The following is a 20,693-nucleotide window of genomic DNA, read 5'->3' as shown; positions in this document are numbered from 1 at the left end:
TCTCTAGACCTTCAGGATGCTTATTTCCATGTGCCAATCCATCTCAAACACAGGAAATACCTGAGGTTTGCAATTGGCAACTGTCACTATCAATTTCGAGTACTGCCATTTGGGCTGACCTCCTGCCCGAGGGTCTTCACCAAGATAATGTTGGTAGTGGCTGCAAGTCTAAGGAGGGAAGCATTCCACGTCTACCCCTACCTAGATGATTGGTTGATCAGAGCAGTATCTTCGGAACAAGCTCAGATCCAACTAGATTATGTCTGCCACTTCCGTCACAAACTGGGCTTCTCCCTCAATTTAAAGAAGTCACAGATGATACCATCACAGAGACTCCAGTTCATTGGAGCGGTCCTGGACACTTCCCTGGGGAAAGCTTCGCCAACAGAGGTGAGGGCTCAAGATATTCTGCAGATGGTCACCAAATTTCAAAATGCCCAACGTCTCCCAGTGTTAGGATACGCGATCAGCCAGCCCCTAATCTACCTGTTGTTTGCATTGCGCCTCCTACGGAGAACTGTTATCCCAGAGTGAGGAGGGGCGTTATGTAACAAAGACGCCCGATGCCTTTTGCAAATCAAGTTTTTCTGATGGCTAGGACCCGTCTCGCAGAGCGTTGGCGGTTGCCCTGGAGACTGGGTCGTTTTGGACGACGTACTGGTCACGTGCATCGTATCCGCAGGTCACGTGACTTTGGCTTCTTAAACCGCTCGCTGAATCAGCTCGGTGCTTCTGATTGAAGTTTGTGCTTTGTTACTTGCCTACCTTGTCTTGTGCGTTATTGTCATGATCTCTGCTTCCAAAAGGTCAGGGTTTTCCCAACTCCCTTGGAAGCAGATCCATAACCCAGGTTCCGAGTGCCAACCAGTCCCAATTGGGACCTTTTGGACCCAGTCCTGGCGCCAGTGGCACCAGGCTCATAAATATGCCCAGTCCCAGCGCTGGAAGCGCCGGGCTCATAATGCTTGGGTGGACTTACCTGCAGCAGACCATGCTGCTTACTTGCCTGCCAGTTGAGCCTCTGATCCTCTTCTGTTTGGAACTACTTTTCCTGTTGGGTGGGGCAGGAGCCACTCCCTAGATTCAGAACACTGGAACTCTTCTGGAAAGCAGGAACTCTTTTCTTACCTAGGCGTGGCTGTGGAAGGAGACACCTAAGCACTACAGGAGGCTATTTAAACCACACCCGATGGATGAATCTTGCTTTGCGTTATTCTGCATCCTCTGCAGCAGAACGCTCATCGTGTCTTCTGCATCTGATCCTGGGCCTAAGGGAAAAGGCTTACCATCCTGAATCCAGTCTTCAGCAACACCTATAAAGACAAGAAAGAACAGGTTAGCATTACGGTCTTCAGTGACAGCTCTTCACTTACCTGGTCCAGCGGCTGTCACCAACGCCTCGCGCTGCAATCCGGCATCTGAAAGACAAAGGCTTACCTACTCTTCGTGCGCTCCGGAGGTCTTCACACTGCATTCCGGCATCTGAAAGACAAAAGCTTACCAACTCTTCGCACGCTCCGGAGGCCTTCGGCGCTGCATCCCGTATCTGAAAGACAAAACAAGGTGCGTTTAAAGACATTGGGGAACTTTAATACTCACGTGCCATTACTCCTTTCCACATCTAACCCAGTGGGTATTCCGGCACCCTGCAGCCGCTCCGAACTTGTACCTGCAAAATAAAAAGACAGTTAGAGCGCATCGTGAAGCAGGCAACAAGCGCTTACTTACGTGCTTCCAGGCGCTTCTATTCATCACACGGGCTCCATCTTCAACTCACTTCAGCCCGTCATCCGCCATCGCCGGAACCCTGCAAAACAAGAAACATCATTACTAAAGACTTTAAAGACATTAGAATTACTCGAAACTTACCGTTCGTGCAGTAAACGACGGACACCAGTCCTCTGAAGTCAAGAGGCCTGCTCCCCTTATCCAGTGAAGAAACTGGTTACAGCACCCTGCTCCGAGGCAGATGGAGAGCACGGCGTTCACTTACCTAAGGTGAGAGCGTTAACCTTTGGGGTTCTACAGGAGAAGAGAAAGGGAAGAAGAGAGAGACATTCAATAACCCAGTTCCTTAATCCCATATTTTCTATCTGCAGACATCTTACCCTTCAAGTCAGACATACAGTGCACAGAGGTCCAGCCCAAAGAGCCAGCCGTGTGTTACACATCACCTTTGCAGATACGGTATACGCCCAGTCAAGACCGGCGCCTCTACGGGAATCAGGTGAGCGTTACAGAACGCAAAGCCAACCACAAAACTCCCATCCATGCGCTATGGAAACCTCGGATACCGACCAGCTAGCCCAGTTACTTGGGGAACTAAGGGCAGAAGTGCATGCAGCCCGTCAGGAATCGAACGCTCTAAGAAGGGAACTGATTATTTCCAAGGAGCGAACAGATGATCTCGCTAGACAATTGCTACAGTCACAAGCCGGACAGACCCCGTTACCCGCATCTGGGGGAAATCTTCCTTCTACATCCTCTATGAATCCAGTGCAGATCAACCTACCTGGGAATGTACCTCTGGCTCCGCCCGAACGATTTTCTGGTGACCCAAAGAGGTTTGCAGTATTTATCAATCAGTGCCGGTTGCATTTCTTATGCCGGCCAGCAGCCTTTCCAACTGATCAAGCAAAAGTAGCTTTCGTGCTTTCGTACCTTAGTGGCAATGCTGCAGACTGGTCGATCCCTCTAGTAAATCAAGATGATCCGGTCCTTCATGATTTTCAAGCTTTTCAGCTCAGTATGGAAAAACTGTTCGCAAGACATTCACAGGGGCAGGCCTTGGACAATGAGCTTCTTTCGTTGCGACAAGGTAATCAAGACCTTTTGGCTTATATTGCGTCTTTCAACAGACTGATAGTGGAAACTCAATGGCCTGCGGACAAAAGGATTACGCTGTTTTATAGAGGTCTACGTGGAGAGCTCAAAGATGTGTTAGCCCAAGTAGTGAATCCCCCACAAGATTGTTCGGACTATATAGACTTAGTCGTTCAAATAGATCACAGACTGCAGAACAGGAAGGCCGATCGTTCCAAGTTTGATGCTCGAGTATTTTCCAAACCGCCAACTCCTTCCAAAGGAGTAGACCCCGGGGAACCCATGCAAATAGGGGGTCTGAAAGGTCCTCTAACACAAAAGGAGCGGGAAAGGAGAAAACAGTTGCAATTATGCCTCTATTGCGGAAACTCAGGGCACTTTCTTGGAGACTGTCCGGTGAAACCTGCCAAGAAGGCAGTAGGAGCTGCAGTTACCAAAGTTACAAACTCTGAGCAGCGAACCGACCTTGCCCGACAAGAATAGAGGTCCTCTTGCCGAGCGTGAAAACCAGTTCCGTGACCTCGCATTTCGTGATACCTATGGTCCTCATTAGCCCTGATAATCCGGATCGATTACATGCAATTGAAGCTTACGTCGACAGCGGTGCCATCGGCAATTATGTGGATCATGAAATGGTTTTGAGGATGAATCTAACTCTTTGTCCCAAGGCTGTAAAGGACGTCATTACTACGGTGGATGGTACGGAGATAGCCTCCGGGCCAGTAACGCATACCACTCAAGAGGTGACGCTAGTAAGTCAAGATGGACACCATGAGAAGATCGTGTTCGATGTGATCAAGGCCCCTCAGTTTCAGATTATTCTAGGAATACCTTGGTTAGAGAAACACAATCCTCTGATCGATTGGCGAGCAAGAACGGTCCAGTTTCCAGAATGTGTCTCTACTTGTCACCCTCCACCTGGTGTTGCACTGGCAGCAATTTCTTCAGAGACTCCCCAGTTACCTCCCGAATACCTAGAATACCAAGATGTTTTCCGGAAGGATCAGGCTAACTCTCTACCTCCTCATAGGTCTTATGACTGCCAGATAGACCTGATACCTGGATCTACTCCTCCTTGTAGTAGAATGTATGCCCTCACCGAGCCTGAGAACCTTCACCTTCGACAATACCTGGATCAATACCTGGCAAATGGGTTTATTCGTCCTTCCAAGTCCCCTGCTTCTTCAGCTTTGTTCTTCGTTCCAAAAAAGGAAGGAGACCTTAGAACTTGTATAGATTATCGCTCCCTGAACCAGATCACCGTTAAGAATAGATATCCGTTACCTTTGATCCCTGAACTCCTGGACCAAGTCAGAAAAGCATGCATATATACAAAGCTGGATTTTAGAGGAGCTTACCACTTGGTACGAGTAAAAGAGGGCGATGAATGGAAGACGGCCTTCCGCACCAAGTATGGACTATTTGAATATCAGGTCATGCCCTTCGGACTTTGCAATGCCCCGGCCGCCTTTCAATATTTTATGAACGATGTCCTCAGAGAGCTCATAGATGTGTGTGTTGTTGTTTACATTGACGACATCCTCGGTTATTCTTCATCGGAATCTGAACATCGGAAACACGTGAAAATGGTCCTCGAAAGATTGCATCAACACAAACTTTTCGCTAAGTTGGAAAAATGTGTTTTCAACGTAACTGAAGTTGAATTCTTGGGATTCATATTATCACCTGGCGGAGTGCGTATGGATTCAAAGAAGGTCGATGCAGTTCTCAAATGGCCATCACCATCCTCCGTAAAAGGTGTGCAAAGCATGTTAGGCTTCGCTAACTTTTACCGCAGGTTTATCCCCGAATTCTCTCGAATAGTCCAGCCCATCACTGCCTTGTTAAAGAAAAACAAACGTTTTGAATGGTCTACCGAGGCGGAACAAGCTTTCCAGGATTTGAAGACTAAATTTATCTCTGCACCAATCTTAAAACACCCTCGCCCTGAACTCCCCTACATCGTGGAAACTGATGCTTCAAGCCTTGCCATGGGGGCAGTTCTATCACAAAAGGACCCAGTAACCAATCAGTTGCATCCCGTGGCATTTTGGTCCCTCAAATTCTCGCCTCCTGAAATCAATTACACGATTACTGACAAGGAACTTCTGGCTATCAAGTCTGCCTTTAAGGCTTGGCGGCATTATCTGCTGGGGGCCCGACACACCGTTACTGTGATTACGGATCACCGAAACCTGCAATATTTGAAAACCGCAAAAGCCCAATCCTCTAGACAACTCCGTTGGGCATTATTCTTTGCCGAGTTTGACTTCATAATTACCTATCGACCTGGTACAAAGAACGGTAAAGCTGATGCCCTTTCTCGGATGGGAGTGGAAGAACACTTGATCAACCCTAAACCTGTACCAATCATTCCCGAACAAAGAATTCTGGGTGTAATCGCCACAGAATCCATAGAGGAAGTTAAGGATAAGGCCAGGCAACTTGTAACTCCAGGAGACATACAGAATTGGCATCTGCAGGGAAAGGACTTTGCAGTAAAGGACAACTTATTGTATTTCCAAGAACGATTATACCTACCCAGCACAGATTTACAGAAAAAAGTAATCTCTTGTTATCACGATTCTTTAATGGAAGGACATCCCGGTATGGCCAAGACCTCAGAAAAGATCAAGCGCTACTTCTGGTGGCCGTCTTGGAAAAAAGATATCAGAGACTTTATAATGTCCTGTGGAGTATGCGCCCAAAACAAGAGTCAAAAGGAAAGACCAGCAGGCCTCTTACGCCCTATTGACATCCCACCTCGCCCTTGGCATACGCTTTCTATGGACTTCATCACCGATCTACCTCCATGCTCCGTATACAATACGATTCTAGTAATCTTGGACTTATTCTCCAAGATGGCGCATTTCATTCCGCTCAAAGGCTTGCCAACAGCAGCAACTCTGGCCCGAGAATTTCTCGAAAACATCGTCCGACTGCACGGTTTTCCTTCGGTTCTAATTTCGGATCAAGGTAGTCAATTTATTTCTCATTTTTGGCGAAGTTGCTGTCGGTCGGCTCAAATTGATGTGAGACTATCGACCAGTCACCACCCTCAGACCGACGGACAAACCGAGAGGACCAATCAAACTCTGGAACAGTATTTACGCTGCATGCTGCAACAAACTGAAAAAACTTGGAAAGACATCCTTTGGATAGCCGAATATGCCTACAATAACTCTGTCCATTCGGGAACTGGGAAAACCCCGTTTTTTCTTTTGTACGGCAGTCACCCTCGAACCTCGGAGTTGGATCCCCTCCAAGATCTTGAAACACCAGCAGTAGACTACCTGCATTCTACAATCACCCAAGCCTTTAAGGAAGCTGTTTCTCACCTTCAAAGGGCTAAAGAACAATACAAGAAAGGAGCAGATCAACATCGGAAGGAAGCCCCTCAATATCAAGTAGGGGATCAAGTCTGGTTATCCACCAAAAATCTACCTCTAAAAGGGCCACGCACATTCAACCCAAGATACCTTGGTCCCTATTCCATCACTACCATAGTAAACCCAGTAGCGGTCAAGTTGGACTTGCCCCCGCACATGAAGACACATCCGGTCTTCCACGTCTCTCTATTAAAACCCGTGCAACCTCAAACCCGACTAACTAAATCTCCAAAACCTATCCTAGTTGATGGAGAACTCGAGTTTGAAGTCAAAAGCATTCTGGACTCCAAGATCTCCAAATCTAAACTATTTTACCTAATTGACTGGAAAGGCTACGGCCCCCAAGAGAGATCCTGGGAACCTGCTGAATATGTCCACGCTCCTCGCCTAATCAAAAGATTTCACCGAACATTTCCTGACAAGCCAAAACCCCCGGAGAAGCCCGGTTTGGGAGGGGCCTTGAGGGGGGGTACTGTCATGATCTCTGCTTCCAAAAGGTCAGGGTTTTCCCAACTCCCTTGGAAGCAGATCCATAACCCAGGTTCCGAGTGCCAACCAGTCCCAATTGGGACCTTTTGGACCCAGTCCTGGCGCCAGTGGCACCAGGCTCATAAATATGCCCAGTCGCAGTGCTGGAAGCGCCGGGCTCATAATGCTTGGGTGGATTTACCTGCAGCAGACCATGCTGCTTACTTGCCTGCCAGTTGAGCCTCTGATCCTCTTCTGTTTGGAACTACTTTTCCTGTTGGGTGGGGCAGGAGCCACTCCCTAGATTCAGAACACTGGAACTCTTCTGGAAAGCAGGAACTCTTTTCTTACCTAGGCGTGGCTGTGGAAGGAGACACCTAAGCACTACAGGAGGCTATTTAAACCACACCCGATGGATGAATCTTGCTTTGCGTTATTCTGCATCCTCTGCAGCAGAACGCTCATCGTGTCTTCTGCATCTGATCCTGGGCCTAAGGGAAAAGGCTTACCATCCTGAATCCAGTCTTCAGCAACACCTATAAAGACAAGAAAGAACAGGTTAGCATTACGGTCTTCAGTGACAGCTCTTCACTTACCTGGTCGATCGGCTGTCACCAACGCCTCACGCTGCATTCCGGCATCTGAAAGACAAAGGCTTACCTACTCTTCGTGCGCTCCGGAGGTCTTCACACTGCATTCCGGCATCTGAAAGACAAAAGCTTACCAACTCTTCGCACGCTCCGGAGGCCTTCGGCGCTGCATCCCGCATCTGAAAGACAAAACAAGGTGCGTTTAAAGACATTGGGGAACTTTAATACTCACGTGCCATTACTCCTTTCCACATCTAACCCAGTGGGTATTCCGGCACCCTGCAGCCGCTCCGAACTTGTACCTGCAAAATAAAAAGACAGTTAGAGCGCATCGTGAAGCAGGCAACAAGCGCTTACTTACGTGCTTTAAGGTGCTTCTATTCATCACACGGGCTCCATCTTCAACTCACTTCAGCCCGTCATCCGCCATCGCCGGAACCCTGCAAAACAAGAAACATCATTACTAAAGACTTTAAAGACATTAGAATTACTCGAAACTTACCGTTCGTGCAGTAAACGACGGACACCAGTCCTCTGAAGTCAAGAGGCCTGCTCCCCTTTTCCAGTGAAGAAACTGGTTACAGCACCCTGCCCCGAGGCAGATGGAGAGCACGCCGTTCACTTACCTAAGGTGAGAGCGTTAACCTTTGGGGTTCTACAGGAGAAGAGAAAGGGAAGAAGAGAGAGACATTCAATAACCCAGTTCCTTAATCCCATATTTTCTATCTGCAGACATCTTACCCTTCAAGCCAGACATACAGTGCACAGAGGTCCAGCCCAAAGAGCCAGCCGTGTGTTACACATCACCTTTGCAGATACGGTATACGCCCAGTCAAGACCGGCGCCTCTACGGGAATCAGGTGAGCGTTACAGTTATCCTGTTTCTCGAACTCTGCCTGCCTAACGGATTGCTCTTGCCTTGCCCTTTGTTTTGGTTTCCTGGTTCTGGTATCTCAACCTATTTGGCTACGTCCCTGGATTGTTATTTCTTTGTCTCCTTGTCTGGCTTTGACCGCTTATTGCTATCCTTGCCTGCTCTTTCGCCTGTTTCCTGTTCTGGCATTTGGGACTCTGCTCATCTGTTTACAGGTTTTAACACGGCGAAAAGTACCGACGTCCCAGCATTTCATCACGGAACCTGCAGTTGTGTCTTCAGGTTCAACTACTAAAGGAATCAGCACGTTTTGACATCCACGGAACAACTTGGGAGTACTTGCTGGGAATTGTGCAGCCCAACGAAAGAACGCGGAATAACAACATTCTCCTGGCAATTTACCTAAGGCGGCCTCGTGCCATCGAGTCCGGTGGTTCTGTTGTGGACTTAAGACTTACCACCTCAGGAAAGGCGTCCGCATGCCGTCGGGTCCGGTGGTTCCAGTGGACTAGAGACTCGCCATTTTAGTTCTGTGTCCTCGTTTCGTCGGGTGTTGTTTAGTGGTACATTCAAGACCAGAATTGTTCCACCGCTCTACTTCCACTTTTGGTAAGCCTGCTTTTCCTTCATGTTTTATTGTTCTCCTATGAATTTCCAAGCTTCGCTACTGTGAATTTCTGTCCTTGTACAGTGCAGACTTTTGCTGATATATTTAGGGTCTTAAGGGGTCTGTTCTGATATCTGAATTGTACCTTTGTCTTAGGTGATTCTCTTGAGACTTACACATCATCTGGCCGTATCCCGTTGAGAGTTGCAAATCTTCCGGTGATGATATTACCAAGTTCGAGTCTACGACTGATATCCTTTCTTCTGAGCAATACTCCTATTGGTGTTTTCTTTACCTTGGTACTGACCCCAAGGGAGTATTGTTTTGAGGAATTCTACAGCTACACTACCTGGTCAAGGCTGTGGGATTCCTAACACCCAGCCTTCGACTTTTTGAGGTTGCTAGGCCTCATGGCATCCTGCATTTTCCTTGTGCCAGAGGCTCGCCTGAGAATGAGATCTCTCCAGTGGGCACTAAGAACTCAGTGGTTGGAATTCTCAGGGAGAATGACAGATCTCCTTCAGGTTCCGGACAAGGTGGCTCGAGACCTTCAGTGGTGGGCCTGTCAGGAGAACCTTCTGAAAGGAGAACTGTTTTGGCAACCATGGCCGGAGATAACAGTAGTCACGGATGCCTCCCTCACGGGGTGGCGAGCCCATGCCAACGACTTGACCATCAGCGGTCGTTGGCCTCCATCAGAGGCCAGAGTACATATCAACCTGTTAGAGCTGAGAGCAATCAGACTAGCGCTAAGGCTTTTCTGCCATCCGTACAAGGGAAAAATGTCCTGATAATGACGGACAACAGAGTGGCCATGCACTACCTCGGGGGAAATTCAGCAGTGAAATCCTCGGAACGCCCACACGCGCGCTAACAACACGTATTCATGGAATTGAACAGGGCAAACCCATGCATGCCAAAAGACGCGCAAAGCCAGACACACGTCTGCCACGCGAAAGCAGGCGGAAGCGCCCCCCGCACAGCATAAAAGTGCACGCAAACAACAAATAAGCATATAAAGCTACGATGAATGTCCCATTTCTCGCAGCAGTGATCGTGGGACACCGCAGGAGAAGGAGGATAGCCAGGGCCCGGATTTATTTACCCACAACCAGCCTTTTTGGGATGCCTGATGACCAGGTCTATGGCAGGTATAGATTTCCACCTCATATCATCCTTGACCTGGTCACTGAGTGGGAGGATGACCTCACATCACCCACCTTGTGCTCCCAAGCACTGAGCCCCTTGGAAAAGCTACTCAATATCCTGCATTTTTTGGCCACTGGGTCATTTCAGCAGACAACTGCCATAGTTGGGGGCGTCTCAAAGGCCACACAGTCACACTGCCTACACCAGGTTTTGGCAATCATGACAGCACGCCCTTCATTCCGCAGGCATATATACATGCCCAGAACACCTACAGAAAGGCAGGGCGTGGTCCAGGACTTTTACAGGGTGGCGCACTTCACCAAAGTGCTTGGTGCCATTGATTGCACCCATGTGGCCCTACATCCACCCATGGCCACTGAGCACATCTATCGCAACCGCAAGCACTGTCATTCTATCAACGTGCAGGAGGTATGCAATGCCAAGGGAATCATCACCTCTGTCTATGCAAACTATCCCGGGTCCACCCATGACAGTTTAATATTCAGAATGTCAGCCCTACACCGGGATCTGGAAGCTGGGAGGCATGACAACACATGGCTCATCAGTGGGTACAAATGCCTGCGCACATGCATGCATGTCACACACAGACAAATATACAAACCCAACTAATGACAACCATTATCACCTCCCCAGCGGACAGTGCCTACCCTCTGAGCACCTACATGATGACGCCAATACGGAACCCCACCACACCACCCCAGGTAAGATACAACGCAGTCCACGTTGCAACCAGGGGCATAGTGGAGGGCACATTCAGAGTGCTCAAGTCACGTTTCCACTCCCTTGGCCTCTCTGGTGGGCAGCTACTATATGTGCCCCCAGTAGTGTGCAGGATCATTGTGGCAGCATGTGTCCTGCACAACGTTGCAACCCAGTGGGGCATACCGGTGGACATGGTGGTGCCCCCACATCCCCAACCACATGCACAGCCGCTGCGCATGGGAGGGGAAATGGCACATGGTGAGGCAGCCCATACCCAGCTTGTGGCTACATTTTTCACCTAAACCCCCTCGCCCCCTGAGCACTGCACACAGAACTGGCACATTCCAGGTGACAATCGATGATGACAAAGGGACAGTCAACTGTCACAACCTTAACACCCTGAGAATGTTTCCTGGAATTGCAGCATTGTGTGCATCCCTAGCCACTTAAACAAACACAATCCCGTGTGACCAAAAGGCACAGATGCAAGCTACAGATCCCACCCCCCATGCAAAACAGCATATCCAAATGCTGGTATGTCACATAAACCTCCCTCAACCCCATGTCACCCACCCAACTCACCATGCCATGGCATGAAATGTGAAAACTTCAATAAAAAATCAACACACATGTCACAACTGTCACAAAGTGCACCGTCACAAATGGAAACAGGCCACGGACAATCTCCTTAGACACAGATTAAGAAAAGAGTGAGCCAAAATATCCAACCTATACTAAAAGGACGTAAATGCATGCCACCAAAGGTGTGAACAACAAAAGCTCGAACCTTTGGTGGCATGCATTTCAGAGAATCCCAAAAAAGAAAAGAAAATGCAGGTGCTGCAGGGGTGTCCCATGCAACACACCACTCACTACACAACACAGTACAGTGAGTGGCGTATGCGGCCTGGAACCCCCTGCAGCTGGATTAAAAAACAAAGCAAAAAAATGAGCCAGCAGCACCAGTAAACAATCACAAAAGTCAAAGTGAACTTGTGCAGCAGGGACACAGCATGTCTCAGAAGGCAAGTAGTGTGTGCGTGGGGGGATGTTGGGGTGGTGTTGGGGGTGGGGTGTGGGTGTGTAGTGCATGTGTTGGGGTGTGTTTGCAGGGCTAATCAATGCATGTTAGCATGGGAAGTGCATGAACCTTCAGTGTAGCTTACATTTTCCATGTGAACTACTCTGTTGTGGACGCATCTGCAACGGAAACATATTGGAAACATATTGCCGATCCTGTGACACATCATAAGCAAAACCAACACAGGACTATCAATTTACCAACATAACATATCATTAACACATGACCCAACAGTGACAATGTCAGACATTGACGAATCATCATAGCACAAGTGCCTCAATGTGACATTGCCACCACACGTCCCTCTTCCATCATGAGAGTGGCTTCAACAGCTAAAGGGGGCATGGGACTGCATACAGCATGACGTGCATCAACAATGTACACAGTCAAAGCAATACATGAACAAGCAACATGAAATCATGCACAGTCAACAATATACTCACCAAAATGCAGTCCAACCATGCACTGGAGAAACCATCATGAATCCCCACTAGGGGCGTACACAAAAGTTGGACTTCAGACTGGCCACAGATATGCCCAATGCCTCTGTGTAAGTTATTGTCACACCCCAAGCCACAAACACAAACATGAGACAAGCCTGTATGGGCCCAGCCGGAACACACAGTGGATGCCTTTGGAGGCCACAAAGCAGCACACTGTGACATGAATGTACAACAGACAAAAAAATAAAAGAAATAAAAATGGCCATAGTTGACCCGGGGGGGAGGCACCCAGGAGGGAGGAGGTGCAGGGTGCACCTCAACACCCACATGCGTTGATGTTGAGATTTTAAAAAATCCTCCACGGGCTCATGGTCTGCATGGCCCGACCTGAGTGAGAGATTTGTTGTTGTCACCTTCTGGTTGTACATCAGGAGATGCGCATGGTACAGGTGCCTGACCACGCATAGCCCCAGCAAGCCCCTCCACAGCAGCAAACATGCGGGCCTGGTAAGCCTGATTCTGCAGGAATGTGGCACAGAGGTCCCCATGCAACACCTCACGTGAAACACAGAGTTCCTCCTGCAAGGACTCATGTGTAGCACAGAGTTATGCCTGCGAGGCCTCACGTGACAGACAGACCTTGTACCAGCTTGCATGGAGTTCAGCCGAGATGGTGCGTTCCAGCTGCTCCATCCTCTGTTCTGCCCGTGTCCCCTGGCTCATCATGAGTGCAGCCAGAGTAGTTCTGAGGGAGGTGTTATCTTTCCTCAGGGCTTCCCTGTGGGCCTGTGCCTCAGCAGCAATAGCTGTGCACAGAACCACCAGTTCAGCCTGGTGGGCCCTGTTGGAGGCCAAGGTGCCCAGCCTGAGTGAGCGGCAGGTGGACTGCGTTGCCTGTTGCTGGAGCTCCACCTGCCTATCAGGGGGGAGAATGGAATCGGCCACACGTTCCAGGCATTGAGCCAACATCTCAATTGCTCCCCCCTGTTGCTGTTCAATGGCATACATGCCATTCTCCCACCCAATGTTCCCCGTTGGCGCACGGCCACTGCGTTGCTGGACACCACACCTGTTGGGCCCAAATAGACGTGGACCTTGCTGTGCTGGCACTGCCTGTGGCCGCAGGACTGTATTCCTCTGTCGATATGCTGCCCCAGAAACAGGAGCAACTGGTGTGGAGCATGACCCTGCACCCGTAACCACCACAGGTGGACATTCCAACACTGACTGGCCCCTTGAGGGGTCTACCCCCACTGTAGGTGTGGCGGACAGAACAGCGCCCACTGCAGAATCACTCACCGTCAATGGCATGGATTGATGAGCTTCCAATTCAATATCAGAGTCAACGAGATCCTCAGAGTTGTACCCAGAGGCATCCCTGGACAGGATGCCCTGGAGCACTGACGGGTGTTTGTGGCCTACCACACCACGACCACCACTGGTGCATGGTTGATGACCTGATCCCTCTACCCTGTCTGCCATCTCCTCCTCCTCTGCTTCTGGTGCCTCATCACCTGTAAGAAAATAAAAAAACACATGAGCACACATGTCAGCAGCACATACCACACACATAGAAATCACAATATTGACAGCCAACCCATGTCACACACAACACAAACTCTGGCATGCATGCAGTGGCAATTAAATAGAAGGGGAGCCTGAAAGCAGACATGGATGTGTGTTAAATGTGAAGCCCACACATGTACTGCATGTTGCATATCACCTGCATCACACACAACCTTCTGGCCGGCATAGATCATAGCTGAAAATGACAGATGGCAACAAAGAGATGGCACGTAGCATAGCCATTGCAGAATTCCCAAATAGCCACAGCAGGAAGTTAAATAGAACTGCCCATGACACATGTAAAATGCATGTCAACATGCACTACAAGAAAATAAAAATCAAAAAAAGTACAGGTGTCACAGAATGCAACAACGCAAGTGCATTGAAATACAGTGAAGGGAGGCACATGGATACATACATGACAGGTCACTTTGACATCACACAAGTGAATAGGCATGTTGAGGGGTGAAACATGGCTCAGAAGTGCGTGGGTGCAGTGCAGTACATGTGTACGGCCTCAACTATCAACATAAACAAAAACGAAGTGATGTCAATCTCGTGACATGACGGCAGTGTAAGGACAAGTGCAGTCATCATGTGCAATGTGTTGGCACTGGGTTGTAGGGATACAGTGAGCCCCCCAAACCCCCAGGGAATGGCAGGGAGGCAGTGCATTGCTCTGAATGGCTGACCAGAGTACTGTGTAGTTGCAGACAGTGTTTGCAGGTGTCAATGGCATCATCTGAGACAACTGAGACTACAGCAGATGAGAGTGGGACAGAAAGGAGGACACATGAGGAACCATCAGAAGTACACCCATACATGCAGAAGCCACAACACCAGTTGCCTAGAGGCAGGGTGGCTGTAACAGAGGGAGGCCTGTGCACGACACAGACAAGGATATCCTAAACATGTGCATGATGACGAAGTGACCCTGAGTGAGCATGAAATGGATGACCAAATACTATGAGACGGATAAAATACTGGAGATGTAGTACAATGAGTAGCCTGCCACGGACCCATAGGGGCTTGCAGGGAATGCACATGGTCCATGTATGAACACTCATGTCCACTCTGAGCCTGTGCCATCTGCACGGTCCAAGTGAGGAATGGAGAACAGGCCATTGCAGTAGTCCAACACAGCAATCACCAGTACCATGGAAACAGTGAGCTGCATGGTGGTGGAGAGGCAAGGAAGCATGCCCGTGAGGAGGAGCAGCTTGCAGGGTGACCTCACTTAGCCGTCAGTCATGTGATGACATAGGCCGAGTGTTGAGTGGAACAACACCACAGGCTATATGCAAATATGTCAGTGAGCTTGAACATGGACAGGAGAGGCTGCTGAGTGACCTGCATGTAAGTAGGGTGCATGTGTGGTGAAGAGTAACACCCCCATGTGCAGCACATGGCCTGCATGCAGACTGCATCACAACAAGCACACATCAGTCAAGCATTGCATGTGTCACACATGGCACTCATGAATAAATAGCCTGAACTGGCAGTCAATCACAACACATCACACAAGCAAGACACACATGGGCTGGACACACACGCATCAACACTCACCAGACGTTGCTTCATAATCTGGCATCCCTCCCACTCCCTGGACTAGTCCCTGGTTGATGAACTCTGTAGCGATTTCCTCATGCAGAGTGAGTTCATCCTCCTCTAGTGGTGGCCCACTGCCAGTCACCACAGTCTAGGCGTAATTAGAGGCCCGCTTTTGTTTTGCACAGCGTTGGAGGTCAGTCCAACGCTTGTAGCAATCATGAGCTGTGTGCCTCTCAAATCCCATGGCATTGACACTTTCCACAATGCACTGCCAGTGGACCTGATGCTGGGAGGCGCAGTATGGCACCCTGGGCCCACCAGCATATTGCAGCCGTGTGCCGACATGTAGTCCACAAGGAAGTCCAGTTCCTCTTTATTGAAGGACTTCTTCCTTGATGTGCCGGAGACCGGAGCCGTGTCTGGGGTCCCAGCCTCTTGCACAGAAACACACTTCCTCCTCTTGGCCGGTTGTGCGTACACTGAGTGGCTAATGCCGCTCTGGTCACTAGAGGCAGGTGCACTGGTGGACTGGCCAATGGGAATAGTCAATGGCATGAGGACAGAAGGCCTGAATTGAGTCATTGGCTGCTGAGTGCTGTTGCCAGGATCCAGCGGCACAACTGCCTCAGTGCCAAGTGCGGTTACCAACACAGTCCTGGCTGGCAGACTCACAGCCAGGGAGGTGTTGGCTGCATCTGCCCCTGCAGCTCCCACCACCTGGCTGCTCGGGCCAGCAGATGTCACCACTGCCCCAGATACATGTGCCTTGGTCACAGCAACCTGGCTTAGCCTTCCTGACCTGAAGATCTGCCTGGGAGTCCTCCTGTGCCAAGGCAGCCTGCGCTGGCTGACCACAAGCCTGGTTGGTGGTTGCCGCAGCTGCACCTGCAGCTTCCACTACCTGGTGTCCCATGCCAGCAGATGACACTGGCTGTGGGGTCATTTGTGCGCCAGGGATGTCTGCAGTACCAGCATCGCCCTGAGCCGCTGGGGGTGGTGGCATGGCTGTCCCAGCATGTGGCTGGACATCCTGCCCCTGTGGAACACCCTGGCCACATCCCCTTCCACGTCCACCTTCACCTCCCTGGACTCTCTGGCCATGCCAACCGCGTGCCCCACCACGTCCAGCCCTGGGAGGTCACCCAGCTTTGCTACCCTTACCTTTTGGCGGCCTCCCAACTATGGAACAGATGGACTATTGCCAATGGGAGGTGCACACAACAATTGTACTCGGCAATTGGGATGAAGGGGGCAGGGTATGTAATGGTAGACGCACCCCTGTGCTCCTGTGAGGCTGTATGTGACCCCTGGTGAAAAAAGACGGGTCACGCAACAATTGTACTCAGCAATTGGGATGAAGGGGGCAGGGTACGTAATGGTAGACGCACCCCTGTGCTCCTGTGAGGCTGTATGTGACCCCTGGTGAAAAAAGATGGGTCACGCAACGGTCAGGCACCCAAAAAAAAACAAACGTGCATCCAACCCCCGGTAGCCCACGTGCGTGGAATAAACCTCCCGCAGTACGCTGTGGCACTCAGGGACAGAAAGAATGTGTACATGTGCAACATGCAGGCTACTCTGACCTCGAAAATGGGGTACGCGAAACACAGGGGGAACCACAGTGGGACGAATAAGCATGCGCGACTCACCGTCTGCCTTGCGTGGAAAAGAAAAACACATGCACGTGTGCACGTAGGCAACTCCCCCACCAAAACAAGAAGTACGACCTCTGCATAGTGAAGATATTGCGTGTGAACCCACAAGAAGAAGAAACACACGCGTCCGACTCCACAAAAAGCATGTACAGTGAACTGCTGTCCCGCACAGACTTTTAACCCGTGCCGAAGGCAATGCCCATGCGCGTCACTTATGTGATTATGCGCTAAGGCCCTTTCCGTGAATTGCACGCTAATGCGCTGTTTTTTCATGTGCGGAGTCACTCTGCATCAAGCTGGCCATGCAACTACACACAGAAGACCACGCTCCTGCCCAGAAGGCCATTTACCTGCCCACCAAAGCCCCGAGCAGCCTCTTACGAGCCATCTGCTGCTGCCAGCCAGCCTGCTGCCAACGTGCCTTGAAATTTGGTGCCTGCACAGAAGACATTGCCAAAGGTCCTGTTACTGCGACCAGCTCTGCTGGAACAGAAGACTCCCTACTGCTGTACCATCGCTCCACAGCCCAGCCCCAGGACTCAGTTGCCCACCCACACCTGCCTCAGGGATTGCCATGTCAGACCAAGCATCATCAAGCTAGTGGCAACCCCCAGTCAGAGAAGCAGAGGACTGCCAGCTTCACTGCCAATGAAGTTGGTATCCTTGTGGAGAAAGTCCTGGGCCATTATGATGCCCTCTTCTCGACATCACAAGGACGGAGGGGGATCTGTTTGGACATCGTGGATGCCATCAACGCAGTGGGGGTGGTATCCTGCGACTACCAACGCATCCGGAAGCACTGGGAGGACCTCAGGTCCAGGACCCACAGCAAGACCCAGCACCTCGTTGCAGCTGGTGGAGAAGTGGAGCGCCGGGACCAGTTGAGCAACATTCAGATGCGGGTCCTGGAGTGCATACACCCAGCGCTTCATCACCAGGTCCTCTAGTTGCAGCCCCATCTGGAGTCGAGTGGTAAGTCTCCATGTGTTCTTGTCCAGCATAGTGCATGTTGAGGTGTGGCAGGATTGGACACCTAGGCCATATGTCTGGCATGTCTCATGTATGGATGTATGTGTTCAGGGACATGACTGTGCTGCATGTGAGTCCAGTCAAGCGAGTTCCACATCAATGGTGTCTGTGTTGCAATGCATGATGTGCACCTCGATATGACGACGCACACATGTTTGCATGCCTGTGTCTGTAATCATCCATGTTTGGGGTGTGAGACCTGGATGCTTATGTCACCTGAGTGGTGAGTGTGTGACTGGGAATCGCCATGGATGCATGACACATGGCCATCTCGATGCCTGATTGACTGATGCGGCACAGTTGCCAATGTGTGCTCTGTGACGGGAGGTAAATGTGATGACGGAAATGCATCGGAGGGACAGGGCCTCAGTATCCTTGGCCTTTACTGCTTTTTTACCGTGTGTTCTGTTGTGTTTTCCACACAGGATTTCATGTGGGACTCCTGGAGGTGTAGCTCTCTCTTTTGGTTTGGTGTACAGACCCATGGGATACCCTAATGGCACCCATGGGTGGGGGTACAGCCCGATGCCCCTAGTGTATGTTTATGGGCACCTGTGTGTGGCCCACAGAGCAGGGTATGGGCTGGTGGCAGCTCCATGCTGAATTTGACAGGTGCTCTGAGTATCCTCCATTTTGGGATACCCAGGCCCTGGCACTGGAATCAGTTGATTCCTGATAGGAAACAAGATGGCCCGTGTGGCCTCTTACTTTCTATTGCCTGTTACCTTGTTTTCCCAAAGTCCTGGGAAGCCCTGACTCTGTCCCTTTCCCCTGACTGGCTGTTGGGTGGAAGTTCCATATATGGTGTTGTTGTGAAGTCCAGGCCAGACTGGCCGGAGCCTTCCCAGTGACTGTATGTTGTGGGTACACCCTGTGGGTGGGACCTGGGTGAATGGAGTGTGTGACCAATATGCACTTCCTGTTGTGGATGTCTGGTTTCTGGTGTTTGACACAATGACTGAGACAGCCCTGCCCGAAACTGGTATGAATGCAGTGTGGAGTGTTGAATGGCTGGGTACTTGTCCCAATACACATAACTTCTTGTGAGTGTCTGGAGAGAAGTGAATGGCCTGAATGCACTATGCACCTGATTGGCTGCCTGCCAGCATGAATGCCCTTCTGACCGATTGGTTGCCTGAGTGTGACCCAGCAGAATGAATGGGAGATCAACTAGTATATCTGGGGGCCTCTCACTGCTAGAATTCATGTTCAGAAGCTGACGAGAAACTGGAGTTGAAACTGAAGTTAACCTTGAAGCTCTGCTGGAAGAGAAGTCTTGCTGCTGCTCTACTTCGTCGATCTGAAAGCTGCTGTGTCTCCAAGGACTGACCCAGAAAGGACCTGGTTAGGCGCCCTCTTCCCAAGCTACGAGGGACCATCTTGCACTGCTAATCTTTGCCAGCGCTGCCTGGTAGACAGACCTACGACAGGCTGCCGACCGGAGAAAGGGACTGCCACGGAATCCCTAAGAGATGCGCCCGGACTGTTGTCCACCACCGTCGCTGACCGCGGTCGCCGACCGGAGCCGCCGGGCTCCCTTTGCATAAGTAACATTTGATCCAAGGATGCTCTCGCCTGCACCGTCGACCACTTTGTCCCGCCGGAGAAAGTCAAGGCCACTGACGCGCCGAGGAGCATCCGCCGGTGGGTTTCCCACCACCTGAAGACCGCAGAGTTGCCGACGACCCGACGCCCTTGCTGGGCCAACGTTGTTCAAACTCTTTGCGGTCCTGAACTATCGTCACTGAGGTGCCCTGCACGCCTCTTCCTTGCAGGATGCCAATGCGCTGTCGTCGACTAGCACCGCTAGGAACGAAGCTTCCACCTCACCATCGTCGTTCAACCCTTTTCCTCATGGGATCCCAATGATACGTGGCTCCTGCCTTAAAGGGAGCAACTCAAGAAGGATCCGTCGACGACCCAACGATAAATTCTGCTATTCCAGGTACATTGGAGTTGTAGAACTATTTTAGAAGGAAATAAGACTTCTAGAACAACATATCGACTGAGCTTGTGACATATCTTTACTTTACAGGTTGCCCAGGTGGGGGGATCTCCACCCAGAATTGTGTCTAGTGGTAGAGGCCAGTATTCTGCCAATTGTTCTATCCAACTGCTTTCCTCCTATGTCTATTGTTGATTACCTTTATTAAGTGATTTGTGTGACATTTAACCAGAGTACACTTGAGGCACTTTAATGAAATCTAATAATAATTGTGGTACCACTTAGAACTGTATATATTTGCCATTGTAGATTTAATGAGCACAAAGTGAGTAATTGTGATTGTGTATATAACCTTGAACCTTAATCATATAAAGACTGTGTTTTAACTAATATAGTGTGTGGACATTCCTTTGTGGGGGCTTGGGGACTACACTGTACTTAAGAACCAGCCTGCATCACCTCCTGAGAAGCTAGGCCTTGATTGCTTGTCCTTGCTACCGTAATAGAGAATCTTGGCTGGGAACCTCTGTGCCTCTCCTCTGCCAAATAGAGAGCAGAAGTACAGACGCCCCCCTCCAGTCTTTACACTGGTGGCAGCGATGGGATGCATATGGTTTTAAGACTCAGTGTATAACCGTGCCACTTACAAATTATCTGCACTTTGTTAAATTGAGGTTTAGTTGTGTACAAGGTAACTGCATTACAAGCAATGGAGTCTATTGCAAATGTTAAATTGACTAGGATTAGCTTAGAGGCTCTCCAGAGTGCCTGTGAAGCCAGGGAGTTAGACTTTGTGGATA

This window comes from Ambystoma mexicanum, chromosome 1p, assembly GCF_040938575.1.
Source record: "Ambystoma mexicanum isolate Mex_15411 chromosome 1p, UKY_AmexF1_1, whole genome shotgun sequence".
Classification (NCBI taxonomy): domain Eukaryota; kingdom Metazoa; phylum Chordata; class Amphibia; order Caudata; family Ambystomatidae; genus Ambystoma; species Ambystoma mexicanum.
This window is presented reverse-complemented; position numbering follows the sequence as displayed.